The sequence below is a fragment of the Stenella coeruleoalba genome (genome assembly GCF_951394435.1).
Source record: "Stenella coeruleoalba genome assembly, chromosome: 6".
In the NCBI taxonomy this organism is placed as follows: Eukaryota; Metazoa; Chordata; class Mammalia; order Artiodactyla; family Delphinidae; genus Stenella; species Stenella coeruleoalba.
In genome coordinates this window covers 22,846,896-22,863,044 of record NC_137151.1, presented here as the reverse complement: position 1 = coordinate 22,863,044, position 16,149 = coordinate 22,846,896, and the positions used below count along the sequence as shown (strand labels likewise).

The window sequence follows — 16,149 nt, the reverse complement described above, 5'->3', positions numbered from 1 at the left end:
CTCTGGTTTTATGCAGCACCCCAACTCACCTTTACCCTTAAGCAAGCATAAGTTGTTTTTCTAAATTTGAGACCCTGTTCTGTTCTGTAATTCAGTTCCTGTGTAGCCAAGTTTACATTCCGTGTATTACTGATATCTTATGATGTTTCTTTTTCTGTGTGACTTATTTCAGTTAGAATCATCATACCTGAATCCACTCATTGTGCTGCTAAGGGCCTGCTGACACAGATTTCATTGCTGAGTGATATTGCTTTGTAAGTAAATACCACAACTTCTTTATCCATTTTTCACTTTCTGCGATGTTGAACTTGTACTGTAAACGAGGTTCTTGTAAACAGAGCCGTTCCAAACTTTGGGGTGGCTGTGTCTTTTTGATTTTAATTTCCCTAAGCTATAGGACCATAAGTGGAAGTGCCCTAGGCTCTGTTGCTTTGTTTTTTAGATGTTTCAGGAAACACCATACACTTCTCCCAAGTGTCTGTTGGCAATTTACATCCCGCCCATCAGCATAACAAGGCTCCCAGTTCTCCATGGCCTGTCCTGCCTTTCTGGATTTTACACTTTTTTCAGATTGCCCTTTTGACCAGGGGGGAAGTGAGACTTCAATGTAGTGCAGATTTCCTTTGCAAGCTCGCTTGGTTGGCCAAAAAGGGCGTATGCGTTTTTTCCTGAATATATTCAGGAAAAAACGCATACGCCCTTTTTGGCCAAGTGCATCATTGTGGACGTTCTGCCTCTTTTCCTATGCTTTCAATGCAATTCCAGTCTACCTCCTGAAATCGGTTTCCTGCAATTCTGCCCCGCTTTCCAGTCCTCTTGGCAGCCTTACTTCAGTATATTTTTGGACCATAGCTGTCATTTATAACTCTGCAGGTTTGTGAATTACAGTGCCCCTGAGCTCCTTTCTTCAACTCGCTTTCTTTTGAGCTGCCCGCAACACCGCAGGATGGCTTCAGGCCCTAATCTGGTTCCGGTACGGCACGCTGAGCCTTTGGTTATTTCCTCTTCCTGGTGGGAAATGAGAGTTAAATTTGCCCGTCCAGACACCTCCAGCTAGCCTCTCATTGGTTCTCGCTATTCCTGTTCATCTTCCGCAGAAATTGCAAACTGTGCCAAACAGGAGGTTAAAGGCGCTGACTCTCCAAGTGGGGAGAGTGTTAGTAAAGCGTCTGGAATGTTGCACCCGAGTACCAGGGGAGGAAAACTGAGACATATTTGAACACGTCTCCCGATCACATGGTTGATCATACTCTGGGTTCCACATGCATGTTTTAGCTGAAGGAAGAATACCTAAAATCTGGGTAGTTGAAACCCGTGGAATGGGTACCATGCAATATGACTTCAAAGGGTCTTCATTTGCTCACCGAACCTCTACAATCCTATCACTGCTGCGTTTATGCCCCTGTACACATTCTTGATTCTCTTTCGGAGACATAGCAATCTATAGGTTTTAAGATACTTACTAGTCAGGTACATTCTTAGGCGTTTAATATGCGGTGTTGAGTCCATTTCGTTGAGCAAGGAGTAGCTCTTGTCTATTGCATATTTGACTTAAGGAACTTTATCGGTGCTCATTTCAATCTCTGGTTTTATGCAGCAACCCAACTCACCTTTCCCCTTAAGCAAGCATAAGTTGGTTTTCTAAATTTGAGAACCTGTTCTGTTTTGGAATTCAGTTCCTGTGTAGCCAAGTTTACATTCCGTGCATTAGTGATATCTTATGATGTTTCTTTTTCTGTGTGACTTATTTCAGTTAGAATCATCGTACCTGAATCTACTCATTATGCTGCTACGGGCCTGATGACATAGATTTCATTGCTGAGTGATACTGCATTGTACGTAAGTATCACAAGTTCTTTATCCATTTTTCACTTTCTGCGATGTTGAACTTGTACTGTAAACGAGGTTCTTGTAAACAGAGCCGTTCCAAACTTTGGGGTGGCTGTGTCTTTTTGATTTTAATTTCCCTAAGCTATAGGACCATAAGTGGAAGTGCCCTAGGCTCTGTTGCTTTGTTTTTTAGATGTTTCAGGAAACACCATACACTTCTCCCAAGTGTCTGTTGGCAATTTACATCCCGCCCATCAGCATAACAAGGCTCCCAGTTCTCCATGGCCTGTTGCCTTTCTGGATTTTACACTTTTCTCAGATGGCCCTTTTGACCGGGGGGAAGTGAGACTTCATTGTAGTGCAGATTTCCTTTGCAAGCTTGCTTGGTTGGCCAAAAAGGGCGTATGCGTTTTTTCCTGAATATATTCAGGTAAAAATGCATACGCCCTTTTTGGCTAAGTGCATCATTGTGGACGTTCTGCCTCTTTTCCTATGCTTTCAATGCAATGCCAGTCTACCTCCTGAAATCGGTTTCCTGCAATTCTGCCTTGCTTTCAAGTCCTCTTGGCAGCCTTACTTCAGTCTATTTTTGGACGATAGCTGTCATTTATAACTCTGCAGGTTTGTGAATTACAGTGCCCCTGAGCTCCTTTCTTCAACTCGCTTTCTTGTGACCTGGCCGCAACACCGCAGGATGGCTTCAGGCCCTAATCTGGTTCCGGCACGGCACGCTGAGCCTTTGGTTATTTCCACTTCCTGGTGGGAAATGAGAGTTAAATTTAGCCGTCCAGACACCTCCAGCTAGCCTCTCATTGGTTCTCGCTATTCCTGTTCATCTTCCGCAGAAATTGCAAACTGGGCCAAACAGGAGGTTAAAGGCGCTGACTCTCCAAGTGGGGAGAGTGTTAGTAAAGCGTCTGGAATGTTGCACCCGAGTACCAGGGGAGGAAAACTGAGACATATTTGAACACGTCTCCCGTTCACATGGTTGATCATTCTTGGGTTCCACATGCATGTTTTAGCTGAAGGAAGAATACCTTAAACCTGGAGAGTTAAGACCCGTGTAATGGGTACCATGCAATATGACTTCAAAGGGTCTTCATTTGCTCACCGAACCTCTCCAATCCTATCACTGCTGCGTTTATGCCCCTGTACACATGCTTGATTCTCTTTCGGAGACATAGCAATCCATAGGTTTTAAGATACTTACTAGTCAGGTACATTCTTAGGCGTTTAATATGCGGTGTTGAGTCCATTTCGTTGAGCAAGGAGTAGCTCTTGTCTATTCCATATTTGACTTAAGGAACTTTATCTGTGCTCATTTCAATCTCTGGTTTTATGCAGCACCCCAACTCACCTTTACCCTTAAGCAAGCATAAGTTGGTTTTGTAAATTTGAGACCCTGTTCTGTTCTGTAATTCAGTTCCTGTGTAGCCAAGTTTACATTCCGTGTATTACTGATATCTTATGATGTTTCTTTTTCTGTGTGACTTATTTCAGTTAGAATCATCATACCTGAATCCACTCATTGTGCTGCTAAGGGCCTGATGACACAGATTTCATTGCTGAGTGATATTGCTTTGTAAGTAAATACCACAACTTCTTTATCCATTTTTCACTTTCTGCGATGTTGAACTTGTACTGTAAACGAGGTTCTTGTAAACAGAGCCGTTCCAAATTTTGGGGTGGCTGTGTCTTTTTGATTTTAATTTCCCTAAGCTATAGGACCATAAGTGGAAGTGCCCTAGATTCTGTTGCTTTGTTTTTTAGATGTTTTAGGAAAAACCATACACTTCTCCCGAGTGGTTGTTGGCAATTTACATCCCGCCCATCAGCATAACAAGGCTCCCAGTTCTCCATGGCCTGTCCTGCCTTTCTGGATTTTACATTTTTTTCAGATGGCCCTTTTGACCGGGGGGAAGTGAGACTTCATTGTAGTGCAGATTTCCTTTGCAAGCTTTCTTTGTTGTCCAAAATGGGCGTATGCGTTTTTTCCTGAATATATTCAGGAAAAAACGCATATGCCCTTTTTGGCCAAGTGCATCATTGTGGACGTTCTGCCTCTTTTCCTATGCTTTCAATGCAATTCCAGTCTACCTCCTGAAATTGGTTTCCTGCAATTCTGCCCTGCTTTCAAGTCCTCTTGGCAGCCTTACTTCAGTATATTTTTGGACGATAGCTGTCATTTATAACTCTGCAGGTTTGTGAATTACAGTGCCCCTGAGCTCCTTTCTTCAACTCGCTTTCTTGTGACCTGGCCGCAACACCGCAGGATGGCTTCAGGCCCTAATCTGGTTCCGGCCCGGCATGCTGAGCCTTTGGTTATTTCCTCTTCCTGGTGGGAAATGAGAGTTAAATTTGCCCGTCCAGACACCTCCAGCTAGCCTCTCATTGGTTCTCGCTATTCCTGTTCATCTTCCGCAGAAATTGCAAACTGGGCCAAACAGGAGGTTAAAGCACTGACTCTCCAAGTGGGGAGAGTGTAAGTAAAGCGTCTGGAATGTTGCACCCGAGTACCAGGGGAGGAAAACTGAGACATATTTGAACACGTCTCCCGATCACATGGTTGATCATACTCTAGGTTCCACATGCATGTTTTAGCTGAAGGAAGAATACCTTAAACCTGGAGAGTTGAGACCCGTGTAATGGGTACCATGCAATATGACTTCAAAGGGTCTTCATTTGCTCACCGAACCTCTCCAATCCTATCACTGCTGCGTTTATGCCCCTGTACACATGCTTGATTCTCTTTCGGAGACATAGCAATCCATAGGTTTTAAGATACTTACAAGTCAGGTACATTCTTAGGCGTTTAATATGCGGTGTTGAGTCCATTTCGTTGAGCAAGGAGTAGCTCTTGTCTATTCCATATTTGGCTTAAGGAACTTTATCTGTGCTCATTTCAATCTCTGGTTTTATGCAGCTCCCCAACTCACCTTTACCCTTAAGCAAGCATAAGTTGGTTTTCTAAATTTGAGACCCTGTTCTGTTCTGTAATTCAGTTCCTGTGTAGCCAAGTTTCCATTCCGTGTATTACTGATATCTTATGATGTTTCTTTTTCTGTGTGACTTATTTCAGTTAGAATCATCATACCTGAATCCACTCATTGTGCTGCTAAGGGCCTGATGACATAGATTTCATTGCTGAGTGATATTGCTTTGTAAGTGAATACCACAACTTCTTTATCCATTTTTCACTTTCTGTGATATTGAACTTGTACGGTAAATGAGGTTCTTGTAAACAGAGCCGTTCCAAACTTTGGGGTGGCTGTGTCTTTTTGATTTTAATTTCCCTAAGCTATAGGACCATAAGTGGAAGTGCTCTAGGCTCTGTTGCTTTGTTTTTTAGATGTTTCAGGAAACACCATACACTTCTCCGGAGTGGTTGTTGGCAATTTACATCCTGCCCATCAGCATAACAAGGGTCCCAGTTCTCCATGGCCTGTCCTGCCTTTCTGGATTTTACACTTTTTTCAGATGGCCCTTTTGACCGGGGGGAAGTGAGACTTCATTGTAGTGCAGATTTCCTTTGCAAGCTTGCTTGGTTGGCCAAAAAGTGCGTATGCGTTTTTTCCTGAATATATTCAGGAAAAAACGCATACGCTCTTCTTGGCCAAGTGCATCATTGTGGACGTTCTGCTTCTTTTCCTATGCTTTCAATGCAATTCCAGTCTACCTCCTGAAATCGGTTTCCTGCAATTCTGCCCCGCTTTCAAGTCCTCTTGGCAGCCTTACTTCAGTCTATTTTTGGACGATAGCTGTCATTTATAACTCTGCAGGTTTGTGAATTACAGTGCCCCTGAGCTCCTTTCTTCAACTTGCTTTCTTGTGACCTGGCCGCAACACCGCAGGATGGCTTCAGGCCCTAATCTGGTTCCGGCACGGCACGCTGAGCCTTTGGTTATTTCCTCTTCCTGGTGGGAAATGAGAGTTAAATTTGCCCGTCCAGACACCTCCAGCTAGTCTCTCATTGGTTCTCGCTATTCCTGTTCATCTTCCGCAGAAATTGCAATCTGGGCCAAACAGGAGGTTAAAGGCGCTGACTCTCCAAGTGGGGAGAGTGTTAGTAAAGCGTCTGGAATGTTGCACCCGAGTACCAGGGGAGGAAAACTGAGACATATTTGAACACGTCTCCCGTTCACATGGTTGATCATTCTTGGGTTCCACATGCATGTTTTAGCTGAAGGAAGAATACCTTAAACCTGGAGAGTTAAGACCCGTGTAATGGGTACCATGCAATATGACTTCAAAGGGTCTTCATTTGCTCACCGAACCTCTCCAATCCTATCACTGCTGCGTTTATGCCCCTGTACACATGCTTGATTCTCTTTCGGAGACATAGCAATCCATAGGTTTTAAGATACTTACTAGTCAGGTACATTCTTAGGCGTTTAATAGGCGGTGTTGAGTCCATTTCGTTGAGCAAGGAGTAGCTCTTGTCTATTCCATATTTGACTTAAGGAACTTTATCTGTGCTCATTTCAATCTCTGGTTTTATGCAGCACCCCAACTCACCTTTACCCTTAAGCAAGCATAAGTTGTTTTTCTAAATTTGAGACCCTGTTCTGTTCTGTAATTCAGTTCCTGTGTAGCCAAGTTTCCATTCCGTGTATTACTGATATCTTATGATGTTTCTTTTTCTGTGTGACTTATTTCAGTTAGAATCATCATACCAGAATCCACTCATTGTGCTGCTAAGGGCCTGATGACATAGATTTCATTGCTGAGTGATATTGCTTTGTAAGTGAATACCACAACTTCTTTATCCATTTTTCACTTTCTGCGATGTTGAACTTGTACTGTAAACGAGGTTCTTGTAAACAGAGCCGTTCCAAACTTTGGGGTGGCTGTGTCTTTTTGATTTTAATTTCCCTAAGCTATAGGACCATAAGTGGAAGTGCCCTAGGCTCTGTTGCTTTGTTTTTTAGATGTTTCAGGAAACACCATACACTTCTCCCGAGTGTCTGTTGGCAATTTACATCCCACCCATCAGCATAACAAGGCTCCCAGTTCTCCATGGCTTGTCCTGCCTTTCTGGATTTTACACTTTTTTCAGATGCCCCTTTTGACCGGGGGGAAGTGAGACTTCATTGTAGTGCAGATTTCCTTTGCAAGCTTGCTTGGTTGGCCAAAAAGGGCGTATGCGTTTTTTCCTGAATATATTCAGGAAAAAACGCATACGCCCTTTTTGGCCAAGTGCATCATTGTGGACGTTCTGCCTCTTTTCCTATGCTTTCAATGCAATTCCAGTCTACCTCCTGAAATCGGTTTCCTGCAATTCTGCCCCGCTTTCAAGTCCTCTTGGCAGCCTTACTTCAGTCTATTTTTGGACGATAGCTGTCATTTATAACTCTGCAGGTTTGTGAATTACAGTGCCCCTGAGCTCCTTTCTTCAACTCGCTTTCTTGTGAGCTGGCCGCAACACCGCAGGATGGCTTCAGGCCCTAATCTGGTTCTGGCCCGGCACGCTGAGCCTTTGGTTAATTCCTCTTCCTGGTGGGAAATGAGAGTTAAATTTGCCCGTCCAGACACCTCCAGCTAGCCTCTCATTGGTTCTCGCTATTCCTGTTCATCTTCCGCAGAAATTGCAAACTGGGCCAAACAGGAGGTTAAAGGGACTGACTCTCCAAGTGGGGAGAGTGTTAGTAAAGCGTCTGGAATGTTGCACCCGAGTACCAGGGAAGGAAAACTGAGACATATTTGAACACGTCTCCCGATCACATGGTTGATCATACTCTAGGTTCCACATGCATGTTTTAGCTGAAGGAAGAATACCTTAAACCTGGGTAGTTGAAACCCGTGGAATGGGTACCATGCAATATGACTTCAAAGGGTCTTCATTTGCTCACCGAACCTCTCCAGTCCTATCACTGCTGCGTTTATGCCCCTGTACACATGCTTGATTCTCTTTCGGAGACATAGCAATTCATAGGTTTTAAGATACTTACTAGTCAGGAACATTCTTAGGCGTTTAATATGGAGTGTTGAGTCCATTTCGTTGAGCAAGGAGTAGCTCTTGTCTATTCCATATTTGGCTTAAGGAACATTATCTGTGCTCATTTCAATCTCTGGTTTTATGCAGCACCCCAACTCACCTTTACCCTTAAGCAAGAATAAGTTGGTTTTCTAAATTTGAGACCCTGTTCTGTTCTGTAATTCAGTTCCTGTGTAGCCAAGTTTCCATTCCGTGTATTACTGATATCTTATTATGTTTCTTTTTCTGTGTGACTTATTTCAGTTAGAATCATCATACCTGAATCCACTCATTGTGCTGCTAAGGGCCTGATGACACAGATTTCATTGCTGAGTGATATTGCTTTGTAAGTAAATACCACAACTTCTTTATCCATTTTTCACTTTCTGCGATGTTGAACTTGTACTGTAAACGAGGTTCTTGTAAACAGAGGCGGCCCAAACTTTGGGGTGGCTGTGTCTTTTTGATTTTAATTTCCCTAAGCTATAGGACCATAAGTGGCAGTGCCCTAGGCTCTGTTGCTTTGTTTTTTAGATGTTTCAGGAAACACCATACACTTCTCCCAAGTGTCTGTTGGCAATTTACATCCCGCCCATCAGCATAACAAGGCTCCCAGTTCTCCATGGCCTGTCCTGCCTTTCTGGATTTTACACTTTTTTCAGATGACCCTTTTGACCGGGGGGAAGTGAGACTTCATTGTAGTGCAGATTTCCTTTGCAAGCTTGCTTGGTTGGCCAAAAAGGGCGTATGCGTTTTTTCCTGAATATATTCAGGAAAAAACGCATACGCCCTTTTTGGCCAAGTGCATCATTGTGGACGTTCTGCCTCTTTTCCTATGCTTTCAATGCAATTCCAGTCTACCTCCTGAAATCGGTTTCCTGCAATTCTGCCCCGCTTTCAAGTCCTCTTGGCAGCCTTACTTCAGTCTATTTTTGGACGATAGCTGTCATTTATAACTCTGCAGGTTTGTGAATTACAGTGCCCCTGAGCTCCTTTCTTCAACTTGCTTTCTTGTGACCTGGCCGCAACACCGCAGGATGGCTTCAGGCCCTAATCTGGTTCTGGCCCGGCACGCTGAGCCTTTGGTTAATTCCTCTTCCTGGTGGGAAATGAGAGTTAAATTTGCCCGTCCAGACACCTCCAGCTAGTCTCTCATTGGTTCTCGCTATTCCTGTTCATCTTCCGCAGAAATTGCAAACTGGGCCAAACAGGAGGTTAAAGGCGCTGACTCTCCAAGTGGGGAGAGTGTTAGTAAAGCGTCTGGAATGTTGCACCCGAGGACCAGGGGAGGAAAACTGAGACATATTTGAACACGTCTCCCGTTCACATGGTTGATCATACTTGGGTTCCACATGCATGTTTTAGCTGAAGGAAGAATACCTTAAACCTGGGTAGTTGAAACCCGTGGAATGGGTACCATGCAATATGACTTCAAAGGGTCTTCATTTGCTCACCGAACCTCTCCAATCCTATCACTGCTGCGTTTATGCCCCTGTACACATGCTTGATTCTCTTTCAGAGACATAGCAATCCCTAGGTTTTAAGATACTTACTAGTCAGGTACATTCTTAGGCGTTTAATATACGGTGTTGAGTCCATTTCGTTGAGCAAGGAGTAGCTCTTGTCTATTCCATATTTGGCTTAAGGAACTTTATCTGTGCTCATTTCAATCTCTGGTTTTATGCAGCACCCCAACTCACCTTTACCCTTAAGCAAGCATAAGTTGTTTTTCTAAATTTGAGATCCTGTTCTGTTCTGTAATTCAGTTCCTGTGTAGCCAAGTTTCCATTCCGTGTATTACTGATATCTTATGATGTTTCTTTTTCTGTGTGACTTATTTCAGTTAGAATCATCATACCTGAATCCACTCATTGTGCTGCTAAGGGCCTGATGACATAGATTTCATTGCTGAGTGATATTGCTTTGTAAGTGAATACCACAACTTCTTTATCCATTTTTCACTTTCTGCGATGTTGAACTTGTACTGTAAATGAGTTTCTTGTAAACAGAGCCGTTCCAAACTTTGGGGTGGCTGTGTCTTTTTGATTTTAATTTCCCTAAGCTATAGGACCATAAGTGGCAGTGCCCTAGGCTCTGTTGCTTTGTTTTTTAGATGTTTCAGGAAACACCATACACTTCTCCCGAGTGTCTGTTGGCAATTTACATCCTGCCCATCAGCATAACAAGGCTCTCAGTTCTCAATGGCCTGTCCTGACTTTCTGGATTTTACACTTTTTTCAGATGGCCCTTTTGGCCGGGGGGAAGTGAGACTTCATTGTAGTGCAGATTTCCTTTGCAAGCTTGCTTGGTTGGCCAAAAAGGGCGTATGCGTTTTTTCCTGAATATATTCAGGAAAAAACGCATACGCCCTTTTTGGCCAAGTGCATCATTGTGGACGTTCTGCCTCTTTTCCTATGCTTTCAATGCAATTCCAGTCTACCTCCTGAAATCGGTTTCCTGCAATTCTGCCCCGCTTTCAAGTCCCCTTGGCAGCCTTACTTCAGTCTATTTTTGGACGATAGCTGTCATTTATAACTCTGCAGGTTTGTGAATTACAGTGCCCCTGAGCTCCTTTCTTCAACTCGCTTTCTTGTGACCTGGCCGCAACACCGCAGGATGGCTTCAGGCCCTAATCTGGTTCCGGCACGGCACGCTGAGCCTTTGGTTATTTCCTCTTCCTGGTGGGAAATGAGAGTTAAATTTGCCCGTCCAGACACCTCCAGCTAGTCTCTCATTGGTTCTCGCTATTCCTGTTCATCTTCCGCGGAAATTGCAAACTGGGCCAAACAGGAGGTTAAAGGCGCTGACTCTCCAAGTGGGGAGAGTGTTAGTAAAGCGTCTGGAATGTTGCACCCGAGTACCAGGGGAGGAAAACTGAGACATATTTGAACACGTCTCCCGATCACATGGTTGATCATACTTGGGTTCCACATGCATGTTTTAGCTGAAGGAAGAATACCTTAAACCTGGAGAGTTAAGACCCGTGTAATGGGTACCATGCAATATGACTTCAAAGGGTCTTCATTTGCTCACCGAACCTCTCCAATCCTATCACTGCTGCGTTTATGCCCCTGTACACATGCTTGATTCTCTTTCGGAGACATAGCAATCCATAGGTTTTAAGATACTTACTAGTCAGGTACATTCTTAGGCGTTTAATATGCGGTGTTGAGTCCATTTCGTTGAGCAAGGAGTAGCTCTTGTCTATTCCATATTTGACTTAAGGAACTTTATCTGTGCTCATTTCAATCTCTGGTTTTATGCAGCACCCCAACTCACCTTTACCCTTAAGCAAGCATAAGTTGTTTTTCTAAATTTGAGACCCTGTTCTGTTCTGTAATTCAGTTCCTGTGTAGCCAAGTTTCCATTCCGTGTATTACTGATATCTTATGATGTTTCTTTTTCTGTGTGACTTATTTCAGTTAGAATCATCATACCTGAATCCACTCATTGTGCTGCTAAGGGCCTGATGACATAGATTTCATTGCTGAGTGATATTGCTTTGTAAGTGAATACCACAACTTCTTTATCCATTTTTCACTTTCTGCGATGTTGAACTTGTACTGTAAACGAGGTTCTTGTAAACAGAGCATTTCCAAACTTTGGGGTTGCTGTGTCTTTTTGATTTTAATTTCCCTAAGCTATAGGACCATATATGGAAGTGCCCTAGGCTCTGTTGCTTTGTTTTTTAGATGTTTCAGGAAACACCATACACTTCTCCCAAGTGTCTGTTGGCAATTTACATCCCGCCCATCAGCATAACAAGGCTCCCAGTTCTCAATGGCCTGTTGCCTTTCTGGATTTTACACTTTTTTCAGATGGCCCTTTTGACCGGGGGGAAGTGAGACTTCATTGTAGTGCAGATTTCCTTTGCAAGCTTGCTTGGTTGGCCAAAAAGGGCGTATGCGTTTTTTCCTGAATATATTCAGGAAAAAACGCATACACCCTTTTTGGCCAAGTGCATCATTGTGGACGTTCTGCCTCTTTTCCTATGCCTTCAATGCAATTCCAGTCTACCTCCTGAAATCGGTTTCCTGCAATTCTGCCCCGCTTTCAAGTCCTCTTGGCAGCCTTACTTCAGTCTATTTTTGGACGATAGCTGTCATTTATAACTCTGCAGGTTTGTGAATTACAGTGCCCCTGAGCTCCTTTCTTCAACTCGCTTTCTTGTGACCTGGCCGCAACACCGCAGGATGGCTTCAGGCCCTAATCTGGTTCCGGCCCGGCATGCTGAGCCTTTGGTTAATTCCTCTTCCTGGTGGGAAATGAGAGTTAAATTTGCCCGTCCAGACACCTCCAGCTAGCCTCTCATTGGTTCTCGCTATTCCTGTTCATCTTCCGCAGAAATTGAAAACTGGGCCAAACAGGAGGTTAAAGGGACTGACTCTCCAAGTGGGGAGAGTGTTAGTAAAGCGTCTGGAATGTTGCACCCGAGTACCAGGGGAGGAAAACTGAGACATATTTGAACACGTCTCCCGATCACATGGTTGATCATATTCTAGGTTCCACATGCATGTTTTAGCTGAAGGAAGAATACCTTAAACCTGGGTAGTTGAAACCCGTGGAATGGGTACCATGCAATATGACTTCAAAGGGTCTTCATTTGCTCACCGAACCTCTCCAATCCTATCACTGCTGCGTTTATGCCCCTGTGCACATGCTTCATTCTCTTTCGGATACATAGCAATCCATAGGTTTTAAGATACTTACTAGTCAGGTACATTCTTAGGCGTTTAATATGGGGTTTTGAGTCCATTTCGTTGAGCAAGGAGTAGCTCTTGTCTATTCCATATTTGGCTTAAGGAACTTTATCTGTGCTCATTTCAATCTCTGGTTTTATGCAGCACCCCAACTCACCTTTACACTTAAGCAAGAATAAGTTGGTTTTCTAAATTAGAGACCCTGTTCTGTTCTGTAATTCAGTTCCTGTGTAGCCAAGTTTACATTCCGTGTATTACTGATATCTTATGATGTTTCTTTTTCTGTGTGACTTATTTCAGTTAGAATCATCATACCTGAATCCACTCATTGTGCTGCTAAGGGCCTGATGACACAGATTTCATTGCTGAGTGATATTGCTTTGTAAGTAAATACCACAACTTCTTTATCCATTTTTCACTTTCTGCGATGTTGAACTTGTACTGTAAACGAGGTTCTTGTAAACAGAGCCGTTCCAAACTTTGGGGTGGCTGTGTCTTTTTGATTTTAATTTCCCTAAGCTATAGGACCATAAGTGGAAGTGCCCTAGGCTCTGTTGCTTTGTTTTTTAGATGTTTCAGGAAACACCATACACTTCTCCCGAGTGTCTGTTGGCAACTTACATCCCGCCCATCAGCATAACAAGGCTCCCAGTTCTCCATGGCCTGTCCTGCCTTTCTGGATTTTACACTTTTTTCAGATGGCCCTTTTGACCGGGGGGAAGTGAGACTTCATTGTAGTGCAGATTTCCTTTGCAAGCTTGCTTGGTTGGCCAAAAAGGGCGTATGCGTTTTTTCCTGAATATATTCAGGAAAAAACGCATACGCACTTTTTGGCCAAGTGCATCATTGTGGACGTTCTGCCTCTTTTCCTATGCTTTCAATGCAATTCCAGTCTACCTCCTGAAATCGGTTTCCTGCAATTCTGCCCCGCTTTCAAGCCGTCTTGGCAGCCTTACTTCAGTCTATTTTTGGACGATAGCTGTCATTTATAACTCTGCAGGTTTGTGAATTACAGTGCCCCTGAGCTCCTTTCTTCAACTCGCTTTCTTTTGAGCTGGCCGCAACACCGCAGGATGGCTTCAGGCCCTAATCTGGTTTCGGTACGGCACGCTGAGCCTTTGGTTATTTCCTCTTCCTGGTGGGAAATGAGAGTTAAATTTGCCCGTCCAGACACCTCCAGCTAGCCTCTCATTGGTTCTCGCTATTCCTGTTCATCTTCCGCAGAAATTGCAAACTGGGCCAAACAGGAGGTTAAAGGCGCTGACTCTCTAAGTGGGGAGAGTGTTAGTAAAGCGTCTGGAATGTTGCACCCGAGTACCAGGGGAGGAAAACTGAGACATATTTGAACACGTCTCCCGTTCACATGGTTGATCATACTTGGGTTCCACATGCATGTTTTAGCTGAAGGAAGAATACCTTAAACCTGGAGAGTTGAGACCCGTGGAATGGGTACAATGCAATATGACTTCAAAGGGTCTTCATTTGCTCACCGAACCTCTCCAATCCTATCACTGCTGCGTTTATGCCCCTGTACACATGCTTGATTCTCTTTTGGAGACATAGCAATCCATAGGTTTTACGATACTTACTAGTCAGGTACATTCTTAGGCGTTTAATATGCGGTGTTGAGTCCATTTCGTTGAGCAAGGAGTAGCTCTTGTCTATTCCATATTTGGCTTAAGGAACTTTATCTGTGCTCATTTCACTCTCTGGTTTTATGCAGCACCCTAACTCACCTTTACCCTTAAGCAAGCATAAGTTGGTTTTCTAAATTTGAGACCCTGTTCTGTTCTGTAATTCAGTTCCTGTGTAGCCAAGTTTCCATTCCGTGTATTACTGATATCTTATGATGTTTCTTTTTCTGTGTGACTTATTTCAGTTAGAATCATCATACCTGAATCCACTCATTGTGCTGCTAAGGGCCTGATGACATAGATTTCATTGCTGAGTGATATTGCTTTGTAAGTGAATACCACAACTTCTTTATCCATTTTTCACTTTCTGCGATGTTGAACTTGTACTGTAAACGAGGTTCTTGTAAACAGAGCCGTTCCAAACTTTGGGGTTGCTGTGTCTTTTTGATTTTAATTTCCCTAAGCTATAGGACCATAAGTGGAAGTGCCCTAGGCTCTGTTGCTTTGTTTTTTAGATGTTTCAGGAAACACCATACACTTCTCCCAAGTGTCTGTTGGCAATTTACATCCCGCCCATCAGCATAACAAGGCTCCCAGTTCTCAATGGCCTGTCCTGCCTTTCTGGATTTTACACTTTTTTCAGATGGCCCTTTTGACCGGGGGGATGTGAGACTTCATTGTAGTGCAGATTTCCTTTGCAAGCTTGCTTGGTTGGCCAAAAAGGGCGTATGCGTTTTTTCCTGAATATATTCAGGAAAAAACGCATACACCCTTTTTGGCCAAGTGCATCATTGTGGACGTTCTGCCTCTTTTCCTATGCTTTCAATGCAATTCCAGTCTACCTCCTGAAATCGGTTTCCTGCAATTCTGCCCCGCTTTCAAGTCCTCTTGGCAGCCTTACTTCAGTCTATTTTTGGACGATAGCTGTCATTTATAACTCTGCAGGTTTGTGAATTACAGTGTCCCTGAGCTCCTTTCTTCAACTCGCTTTCTTGTGACCTGGCCGCAACACCGCAGGATGGCTTCAGGCCCTAATCTGGTTCCGGCCCGGCATGCTGAGCCTTTGGTTAATTCCTCTTCCTGGTGGGAAATGAGAGTTAAATTTGCCCGTCCAGACACCTCCAGCTAGCCTCTCATTGGTTCTCGCTATTCCTGTTCATCTTCCGCAGAAATTGCAAACTGGGCCAAACAGGAGGTTAAAGGGACTGACTCTCCAAGTGGGGAGAGTGTTAGTAAAGCGTCTGGAATGTTGCACCCGAGTACCAGGTACGAAAACTGAGACATATTTGAACACGTCTCCCGTTCACATGGTTGATCATACTTGGGTTCCACATGCATGTTTTAGCTGAAGGAAGAATACCTTAAACCTGGGTAGTTGAAACCCGTGGAATGGGTACCATGCAATATGACTTCAAAGGGTCTTCATTTGCTCACCGAACCTCTCCAATCCTATCACTGCTGCGTTTATGCCCCTGTACACATGCTTGATTCTCTTTCGGAGACATAGCAATCCCTAGGTTTTAAGATACTTACTAGTCAGGTACATTCTTAGGCGTTTAATATGCGGTGTTGAGTCCATTTCGTTGAGCAAGGAGTAGCTCTTGTCTATTCCATATTTGGCTTAAGGAACTTTATCTGTGCTCATTTCAATCTCTGGTTTTATGCAGCACCCCAACTCACCTTTACCCTTAAGCAAGCATAAGTTGTTTTTCTAAATTTGAGATCCTGTTCTGTTCTGTAATTCAGTTCCTGTGTAGCCAAGTTTACATTCCGTGTATTACTGATATCTTATGATGTTTCTTTTTCTGTGTGACTTATTTCAGTTAGAATCATCATACCTGAATCCACTCATTGTGCTGCTAAGGGCCTGATGACATAGATTTCATTGCTGAGAGATATTGCTTTGTAAGTGAATACCACAACTTCTTTATCCATTTTTCACTTTCTGCGATGTTGAACTTGTACTGTAAATGAGTTTCTTGTAAACAGAGCCGTTCCAAACTTTGGGGTG

At 43.6% G+C, this 16,149-nt stretch overlaps 1 long non-coding RNA gene across 27 annotated transcripts in view; it reads left to right on the top strand.

The window, feature by feature from the left end:
- The window catches only part of LOC307187927, a 3,519,425-nt gene that overhangs the window by 3,028,471 nt on the left and 474,805 nt on the right, over nt 1-16,149 (top strand). For 18 of the 27 annotated variants that reach the window (XR_013828744.1, XR_013828745.1, XR_013828746.1 and 15 more), the window contains one exon: nt 6,489-6,551. The exons of the other annotated variants lie outside the window; for them this stretch is intronic. This is a non-coding gene — a long non-coding RNA (uncharacterized lncRNA). Of the gene's footprint in view, nt 1-6,488; nt 6,552-16,149 lie in introns of those variants that run through there. 27 annotated transcript variants of the gene reach the window in all.